Below are 10,426 nucleotides of genomic sequence, written 5' to 3' on the forward strand. Positions count from 1 at the left end.
GGAGTGGTGTCAGCTGGCGTTTGAGAGGGTTAAAAAAGCCCTCTGTGGTAAGCCGCTTCTGTATTCTCCTGACTTCTCTCTCCCTTTTGTGTTGCAGACCGACGCCTCGAACAGTGGGGTGGGGGCCGTTTTGTCCCAGCACGTAGAGGGGGTCGACCGCCCCGTACTGTACATTAGCCGTAAGCTCGCCCAGAGGGAGGTGAACTACAGTACGGTGGAAAAGGAGTGCCTCGCCATACGGTGGGCGGTCGGCGCCCTGCGGTACTACCTCCTGGGGTGCCCTTTCACCCTCTGGTCGGACCATGCCCCGCTCCAGTGGCTCCACCGCATGAAGGATGCCAACGCTCGGATAACTCGGTGGTATCTGGCGTTACAGCCTTTCAACTTCAAGGTGATCCACAGGCCGGGTAACCGGATGGTCGTGGCTGATTTCCTCTCTCGCTCGGCGGATGGGGGGGGGGAGAGTCAGCTTGCGGCCGGCGGGATCCCGGCCTGAGTCGGGCGGTGGGGGTATGTGGCAGCGGGGTGTGGTTTGGGCGCTGGCTGCTGGAGTGAAGGGAGTGGCTCGGCCGGAGGCCAGACAGCTGATCGGAATCAGGTAATCAGTGCAGGAAGAAAAGCATGTCGTAACCTGGTTCTGTTCTGTTATGCAGTAGGCGGGATCCTGGAAGGTCGCCAAAGGACCTCTGAAGTTTCCCACCCGGGCAACGTTTGAGACCCGCGCATATTATTGTTTGGAGTTAATAAACGCCTGTGTTTCACCAACCTGCTCTTTCCGTCCTGATTTGAACCCTGTGTGAGCGGAGAGGCTCACAATAGCCATTACATTTTTAACTCCTAATGACAGGAAGGCAGAAAGTGCATTATACAAATAATAATACTCATAATAATAGCAGACATTTTTTAACAATGACCACAATATCATTATTTGAATAAACCAAATATGAACAATTGAGGAAAATGAGCAAGAACTGATGATTCAAATGTTGAAGTACAAGTAGTAATGTAGTGCATGAATTACTATTGCAACAAATGTGTTAATTCTTTTAATTATAAGTCGATTTCTTTTGGACGAATGCTCCGGGCCAGTGGTTACAATGGTGGGGCCAGTGATAATACAATCCCACCGGCCCGGAGGGCCAGTTACATTTTACCCTTAATGTATACCCCTGCATAGTCTTCACTGTCCTCTGGTGCTCTGTCAAAAGAGTGAACATCACAGCTGTCATGGTAACCCTTTGTTACACAAAATACAACCATATGTCAAAAGTGACCCGAATTAGTTTTAATTGTATATCTTTGCAATACATTACTTGAATCATTCAGGTATTCCACAATTAACCTGTTTTTGATCAACACCAATTCTAATTTTTATTTTTTATTTCTTACTTTTTGAATAAAAATTATGTTTGTATCACTCCACTTCTAAGGCACAACATGGGTAAAAAATTACCCGTATTCTTTTCCTATGTTATTTCATGCATGGCTGAGTGTTTCTTTACATTTTCAAATCAATTTCTTTAATCATTAATATTCAAAGTATTAATTAAATACCTTGTTTTTGATTACCAAAAGTCATTATTTAAAATGTCCCATTCTAATTGATGAACTGAAATAGTTTATGCCAAGTTTGTTAAAAATGCACAAAAAAAAGACACTAATTATAATTTTGTTAAAATTATTATTATTATTTTAGCAGTGATTTGGACCAAGCATGTATGATGTAGTAATACAACAACTATTTTAGTTCATACACTGTTACATTAGTTAGTCATATTAGCTCAACTTTGGGTACCTGGCTGCCGTGAGATTTTGTCCACTGATGAAAAACCTGGCGTTAAGACGGATTCTGCGCATGCTCAATTCGGGACGGGGATTGACCAACCGGCTCCCACTGCTCTGCTGTCTGCTAGCGTTGTTAAAAGTGGTGGGGGCGAGAAGGGAGTGGATCGACAGCTTGAGCAGCTGTCAACTCAACACTGTAAATAACCAACCAAAAACGATCGCCGGTTCATCTTGTTTTAGGCGTGAGAATAGTTTGGGCAGCGTGAGAGCGTGAGATTGAGAGTGAAAGTGCAGATGCATGAGAGTTGGCAACACTGTGTTAGCTTGTAATATATAGAGCAGAGCTAACTAGCAAGTTAGCCAAACGTTAGCGGTTAGCAGTTTATGCTATGCTAGCTGTTGTTTACTGAACATTAACAAACTGGATTCCGCTGTAAGAAAGCTGTGAAACTTTACAATAAAATTGGCGACAACACTGTGACACCCCGCTGCACGTTTATGTGTAATTGTCCCGTGTTGGAGACGAGAGGTCATCTGTTTCCTTCAACTGTTCATGAAAGAAGTTAGAGATTAACAGTTGAAGGAAACAGATGACCGTGAATCCAGAGAGAACAACCTGATCATCTACCAAGCAGATGAAAGTATGGAAGAAACCCCGGTAGAGTTCTTTGACAGTCTTTGTGAAAACATTCTTGAAATAGGGAAACTTCAGACCAAACAGGTTATCAGACTAGGAACACAGGCTACCCAGGGCCCCAAATGGAACAGACCATTAAAAATTGTCCTCAACAACAGGGATGACAAAGAGCAAATATTCAAAAATGTGAGGAAACTAAAAAACTGTGAAAACAAGTATCAGAGAATAAGCATTTCAAATGACTAACAAGGAAGATCGTGAACTCATCAGGAATAAAGTCAATAAAGTCAAGGAGGCCAAAGCAAAAACAGCAGCCGATGGGTCAAAAAACTCTGTCTTCCGAGTTCGCGGTCCACCCTGGAACCTGCGACTAGTCAAACTAAGGAAGCAAGAATAGATCTCGAACCCATAACCCAATATAGAGAAAACAAACATCCAGCAACCACCAACAACAATGTAATATTGACAACTGAAAACCAATCTGAAATCAGTGACCAAAAAGTGAGTGAAAGCCTGTCAACCATGTCAACACAACCTCTGCGGATGACTCAGCCGACAACATTGTAGGGACCACAACCAACAGACATAATCAATTGCGGCTAACAATCTTGATCTGTGGTGGTGTAAAGGGGAAGACCCCCGACCTGCATGCTCTCATCGATGACACCAAACCAGATTGCATAATTGGGAACGAGGCATGGCTAGATGAAACCATAAGGAATGGTGCAATAATCCCCAAACACTATGCCATTTTTAGGAAGGATCGCAATATAAACGGAGGTGGAGTCTTCATCTGCATAAAGGAAGGCTTTACAGCAACAAGGATTGCAACCACAGACATGTAAATTGAAATCATGTGGGTCTCGTTCAAGGTTTCCCAAGCGAGCAAAACATTCTACATTGGTAGCTTCTATAGACCACCAAGTGACCATCACACCAAACTGGATGAGCTTCGGAAATCAATTTCTCTATTGCCTGGTAACGCATCAGAAAAAAACAATAATTCTAGGTGGTGACTTCAACGCACCTGGTATAGACTGGGAAAATGAACAACCAGAGACAAACAACATAGCTCTAAACCAACATGTTTTAGACATAGCCAAAGAATACTCACTAACACAAGTACAACTCGAGCCTACTCGGAATCAGAACATATTAGACTTGATATTCACGTCAAATCAAACGCTCGTGCAAAATGTGCAAACAATACCAGGCATATCAGATCACTGTGCTGTCATGATGGACTCTTGTATCCATCCTGTATACAAAGAAAGCCCAGAGAAAAATGTTCATTGGCAGACTGGGAAGCCGACTGGGAAGCCATCCAAACTGAGCTGGAAGTGTTCAGCACAGAATTTGTTAGAACAGAAAACCAGCGAATGACAACTGGAATATGCTCCGACAAACTGTTTTCACAGATGGATAAGCATATCCCGACCAAGTTCACTACCACAGGGCACAACCTGCCATGGCTCACTCACTGCATGATATGCCAAACAAAAAATAAAAATAAGTTATACAACAAAGCCAAGCGATCAGGCAAAACTCGTGATTGGGAAAACTTCCGCAAACAAAAGAAACATGTTCAAAATAACATTCACAGTGCACACTGGGACTATATCGAAAACACACTCACCCAGAGTCTTGCTGAAAACAACACCAGACTGTAAATATGTCAAAGAGTGTGGAGCGGACAACATTGGAATCTCACCTATTCGAGAGGGTGAAGACCTCTACAGTAGCAACAAAGACAAGGCTGAACTAATCTACAAACAATTTAAATCCATATTTAATAAGGATGATGGTAGTCAGCCCTCTATATCAGGAGATCCAGCCCCGCACATAGAAGACCTGATCATCACCACTGAAGGAGTGACCAAACTACTGGCAAATATTAAGATCAACAAGGCTAGCGGCCCAGATAGTTTACCCAATCGCATACTCAAAATGCTGGCCCCCCAAATAGGCCCACTGCTGAAGTGCATATTCACGCAGTCACTGCAGACCGGAAATCTACCCGATGACGTTACGCCTATATTCAAGAAAGAGGACCGGCACACAGCCGCAAATTACAGACCAGTTTCCCTGACAGTAGTATGTTGGAAACTCCTGGAACACCATTTGTAAACACCTGTTGAATTACCTGGAAAGGCATAATGTCGTCACCCCGTCCCAGCATGGATTTCGACAGAACCATTCGTGTGAAACTCAACTCCTAGTGACAATGCATGACCTGGCAAAATATCATGACCAGAAAATGCAAGTCGATGTGGCAATCCTTGATTTCTCAAAGGCTTTCGACTAGGGATGTAACGATATATCAAATATCGCGGTAAATAAATGTCTCCATACCGTTGTGAGACTGAAAAAATCTACCGCGATTTTTTAAAACAAATTTTTATTTAATTCTTTTTTTTTTTTTTATATATATTTTAAAACCTTTATTTAACCAGATTGTCCCATTGAGATCATCGATCTCTTTTTCAAGGGAGACCTGTCCAACATGGCAGCAAGTAGGTTACAACATGAACATAAAACAACAGATAATAAAAGGACATCGTATTTACAGGGCTACATGTACACACCTAGAGACATTGACAAGTACCAACAGTATATTTATATCTCGCCCTGTCAATAAGCCTCACCTTCTTGGCAAAAACTGTATTGTTTTTGAAGTGGTGGAGAGACAATGCACAGTTTTACCCACTGCTGTCACCCATGGCCAAAGCATATCTCTCTGTCCCAGCAACATCAGTACCAAGCAAGAGAGTTTTTTCCACAGCAGGAGATATTGTAAACGCCCAAACATCCCAGCTTCTACCTGGAAATGTGGACACGCTCATATTCCTAAAAGATAACCTTGATGATGCTGAGTGAGTGAGTTAGTGAGTTAGAGTTGAGTTACTTGAAAAACTAAAGTGAAACTTGATTTATTCTATTGCAGGGTCTGATTATTATATTGTTGACACTTTAAAATACTACTATCCAACTAAAATGCTGTACAAATCAGATTTATTATTTAATAAAGAAAGAAAAATTCAAGTAAATTCACTTTTTTTCCCTTTTATTTTTCAATATTGCGATAAATATCGTACCATGGACTTATTATCGCGATATTATCGTACCGTGAGTTTTTGGTATCGTTACATCCCTACTTTCGACACAGTCCCACATAAGTGCCTGTTGCAAAAGCTGGCCCACATGGGTATAACCGTAGAAGGGTTGAAATCAAGTACAGTTCACGTTGACTCTAGTGTCCCCCAAGGCACTGTGTTGGGTCCATTGCTTTTTATATGCTAGATCAGGGTTCGGCAACCCCTGGCACGCGTGCCAGCATTGGCACGCGGCACCGTAACCAGTGGCACACTAGGAATAAGTGGAATAAGTGTACAAAATATTTAAATTGTATTTTCGGATCCTGAACGAGACCGCCGCCAGAGCGCGTCTCCCCGTTACCTGCAGAAGGAAGCCATGCACGCATCGCAGCCCCGCTCTCCTTGACTCCAGGTGACTTTCTGCCGCTTTCCTCCGTGGTGCAGTGCTTATCATTTCACCACGGAGGAAAGCACTTCACAAATTGCAGTACCCATAAGGAGCTGTACAAATGCCGCAGTTTTTGCGTGGCTGTGTATTTAGTTGAAAGCCCAGTGGCGATCTGCTCATCTCTAATCTAAATAATATGCTACAAAGGGGCGGACTGGCCATCTGTGGGTTGGTGTGTTGAACTTTCCTGTCGGCTCCCAGACCGTAGTCGAGGAGGGCAGAAACAACAAGCTTCAGGTTCAATAACCCACTTTAGCTTAAATGACTGGAGAGAGGCGAGCTCTTCTGGGAGGCCGTTGCAATTCTCGATCAATGGCACGCTATCCATAACATTTCAGCCATTGATTCATCAATGTACCTAGAGCCATTTAGAAGTGCAACCCGCAAAGCCAACTCTTTGAACTTCGAGCGAAACTTTGCTACTAGTGGCACTCTTAAATACTCTTTCTTTCCGAGAACAATCAGAGAGTGGAACTTGCTACCAGAAGAAGCTGTCATTGCAGAGTCCGTGGAGTGCTTCCGGCAAACTTTAAGAGACATTTAGCGGGGATAATCCATCCCCCACTGAGCGTGATACCTCTGGGTTCTGTTCAGTATTAATCCATATCCAGATCCAGAGGGTGGGGGCAGCACTGCAAGACGCTGTAAGCTAACGTTAGCAGCCACCTTGTTAACCTGTAAAGCCTGATTGCCCCGCCGACGGGAGAAGACGCAACGTCTTGCAAGAAACAGCATCTCAGGGCTTCTTAACATTTAACAACCTATTAATGATGCTTACCCACTCAACTGGAAAAAACTCAGCTAACTGACAATATTAACCATTTTTACCTAAACGAAACACAAGTCTAACACCAAGCAAATCAGCACTAATGCTACTTTAGCACATAACTGGCAAAAGCGATCTTTTCTATTTCTTGCTATCTGCACAAACGTATCATATGAAAGCTGAGATTCCACAGATTCCATATGTATACGTCTCATCACTCAAAACTCACTGAACTAGAAGAAGAAACGTAACCTTAAATACAAAATGAAACATTCACAAACTAAGGATTATCTAAATACAGTGGGGCAAAAAAATATTTAGTCAGCCACCAATTGTGCAAGTTCTCCCACTTAAAAAGATGAGAGAGGCCTGTAATTTTTCATCCTAGGTATAACTCAACTACGAGAGACAGAATGGGGGGGAAAGAATCCAGGAAATCACATTGTAGGATTTTTTATGAATTAATTGGTAAATTCCTCGGTAAAATAAGTATTTGGTCACCTACAAACAAACAAGATTTCTGGCTCTCACAGACCTGTAACTTCTTCTTTAAGAGCCTCCTCTGTCCTCCACTTGTTAACTGTATTAATGGCACCTGTTTGAACTCGTTATCAGTATAAAAGACACCTGTCCACAACCTCAAACAGTCACACTCCAAACTCCACTATGGCCAAGACCAAAGAGCTGTCCCGCTCCCGAGACCACATCACTCCCATCCTCCAGAACCTCCACTGGCTCCCCGTCCGTCAAAGAATCCACTTCAAAGTCCTCCTCATTACTCACAAAGCCCTCAACAATCAGGCCTCCCCCTACCTCAAAGACCTGCTGCACCACCACACCCCTTCCCGCTGCCTCCGCTCATCAGAAGCCAACCTCCTATCCATCCCCACCCGCACCAATCACCGGACCTGGGGGGACAGAGCCTTCTCCGTCGCTGCCCCCTCCCTCTGGAACTCACTCCCACAACCCATCAGAGACTGCACCGACCTCACCACCTTCAAAAAACTCACAAAAACTCACCTCTTCAATCTGGCTTCTAATGTGTGATTGTTTTTGTATTATTTGACTTTAACTTTAACTATATATTTATTTGTTGTTCCTTTCTTCTCTTTTCTTTTCTCTTCACTATTATCTGTAAAGCGTCTTTGAGCACCTGTTAAAGCGCTAACAAATTAAATCTATTATTATTATTTATTATTATTATTATTATTAACTATGGGAGCAATTATTAGAAAATGGAAGACATACAAGACCACTGATAATCTCCCTCGATCTGGGGCTCCACGCAAGATCTCACCCCGTGGTGTCAAAATGATCACAAGAACGGTGAGCAAAAATCCCAGAACCACACGGGGGGACCTAGTCAATGACCTGCAGAGAGCTGGGACCAAAGTAACAAAGGCTACCATCAGTAACACACTACGCCGCTAGGGACTCAAATCCTGCAGTGCCAGACGTGTCCCCCTGCTTAAGCCAGTACATGTCCAGGCCCGTCTGAAGTTTGCTAGAGAGCATTTAGATGATCCAGAAGAGGATTGGGAGAATGTCACATGGTCAGATGAAACCAAAATAGAACTTTTTGGTAAAAACTCAACTAGACGTGTTTGGAGGAGAAAGAATGCTGAGTTGCATCCAAAGAACACCATACCTATTGTGAAACATGGGGGTGGAAACATCATGCTTTCGGGCTGTTTTTCTGCAAAGGGAGTAGGGACCAGGACGACTGATCCGTGTAAAGGAAAGAATGAATGGGGCCATGTATCGTGAGATTTTGAGTGACAACCTCCTTCCATCAGCAAGGGCATTGAAGATGAAACGTGGCTGGGTCTTTCAGCATGACAATGATCCCAAACACACCGCCCGGGCAACGAAGGAGTGGCTTCGTAAGAAGCACTTGAAGGTCCTGGAGTGGCCTAGCCAGTCTCCAGATCTCAACCCCATAGAAAATCTTTGGAGGGAGTTGAAAGTCTGTGTTGCCCAGCGACAGCCCCAAAACATCACTGCTCTAGAGGAGATGTTCATGGATGAATGGGCCAAAATACTAGCAACAGTGTGTGAAAACCTTGTTAAGACTTACGGCCCGTCCACACACAGGCATGAAAGAAATCTTGAAAAATCTTGATGCTGGGCGTGTCTGAAGCTTGGCGATTTTTTGCGAGCAACGCGACCAACAACCAATCACATGAATCTCCCGCCCCCGACATACAAAGCAATAGCAATGTTAAAACGAAGTAAACTGGATATAAACTCCCCAAAAAGGCGAAAACCTACCAGTTTCACCAACTGTCTCTGCCACCTCCCTCCATGCCTGGTTCCTCCGGTTTGTATCCCGGTAAATAGTTCTGGTCGTAAAGAACCGGGAGATTTGCTACCGTAATTTCTCATTTGGAATATGAGGAAATGAACTGCGGTCTGGCTCTCCCAGCTTGCACGCGGTTTGATTGGCTAGCGCTTGTACTGGCGGGATTTGCATAAACGGGATTTGATTGGCTGATACCAGCTTCGCAAGCATTGGGAGCATCAAAAGTTGAACATTGCTCAACTTTTGATGCTCACGATGCTTGCAAAGCCATGCTCCGCTCCCCACAATGCAGTTCGGCGAAGATTAAAAATCTTCTACGTCACCCCATTCAAGTGAATGGGCGAAGCTTTGAAAGATTTGTTTCATGCCTGTGTGTGGACGGGCCGTTACAGAAAACGTTTGACCTCTGTCATTGCCAACAAAGGGTATATAACAAAGTATTGAGATGAACTTTTGTTATTGACCAAATACTTATTTTCCACCAGCATTTGCAAATAAAGTCTTTAAAAATCAGACAATGTGATTTTCTGGATTTCTTTTTCTCATTTTGTCTCTCATCTTTTTAAGTGGGAGAACATGCACAATTGGTGGCTGACTAAATACTTTTTTGCCCCACTGTACATGTTTAACTCCATTAAAGTTGCAGGACTCACCAGATCTCAAGTCTTTTTTTCGATGACGTTTATATGAACCAATCAGGAGTGTTGTGGACTCATTCCAATCCTGCCTGTCTTGTCTGCCGTTGTATGGCTGGATTGTATTTCAAGTGCCATAGCTTTTTACTTACATGTTACGTTTTTTTCATTGACACTTTTTTTTTAACGGTTTACCTTAAAATTACAGAAACATATGTTAAAGGTCCCATGTCATGGCCATTTCTACTGATCATAATTCCATTGTTGATGTATACTAAAATAAATGTAGCCTATATTGTGCAATGTTCCAAACTCACATTGGTTTCTAATTCAGCATCTCTGTATAGTATGTGCGAGACACAGCGAAACCCAGTCCGAAACACACACACACCCGCTGCCTGGCAGCCTGGCAGCCTGGCTGGGAGTTTGTGTTCCGCGGTGTCTCGCTGTCTCGCCGATCCCACAACAGTGAGCCAGCTCACAGTGTCCCGCTCCTTGCAGCAGCGAGCCTCGCAACGTCCCGCAGAGTGTGTGTGTGGGAGGAAGTCCGCGGATTCCAAACATGACGGCTCCGCAGCGCAGCGTAGCGTGCGCAGCGTTACGTAACTACCGAAATACTTCACTATACCCAAGAAGCAAACAATGGAAAAAAAGAAATCCCCTACGAGGCGTTCTGGGGCAGCATAGACAGTTATTTTCTGTGTTTTCTGCAGACCGTTTACATGCATAAAAAGCTACATAACACACAAGGGGATGGG

Source organism: Notothenia rossii (assembly GCF_949606895.1).
Source record: "Notothenia rossii genome assembly, chromosome: 5".
Classification (NCBI taxonomy): domain Eukaryota; kingdom Metazoa; phylum Chordata; class Actinopteri; order Perciformes; family Nototheniidae; genus Notothenia; species Notothenia rossii.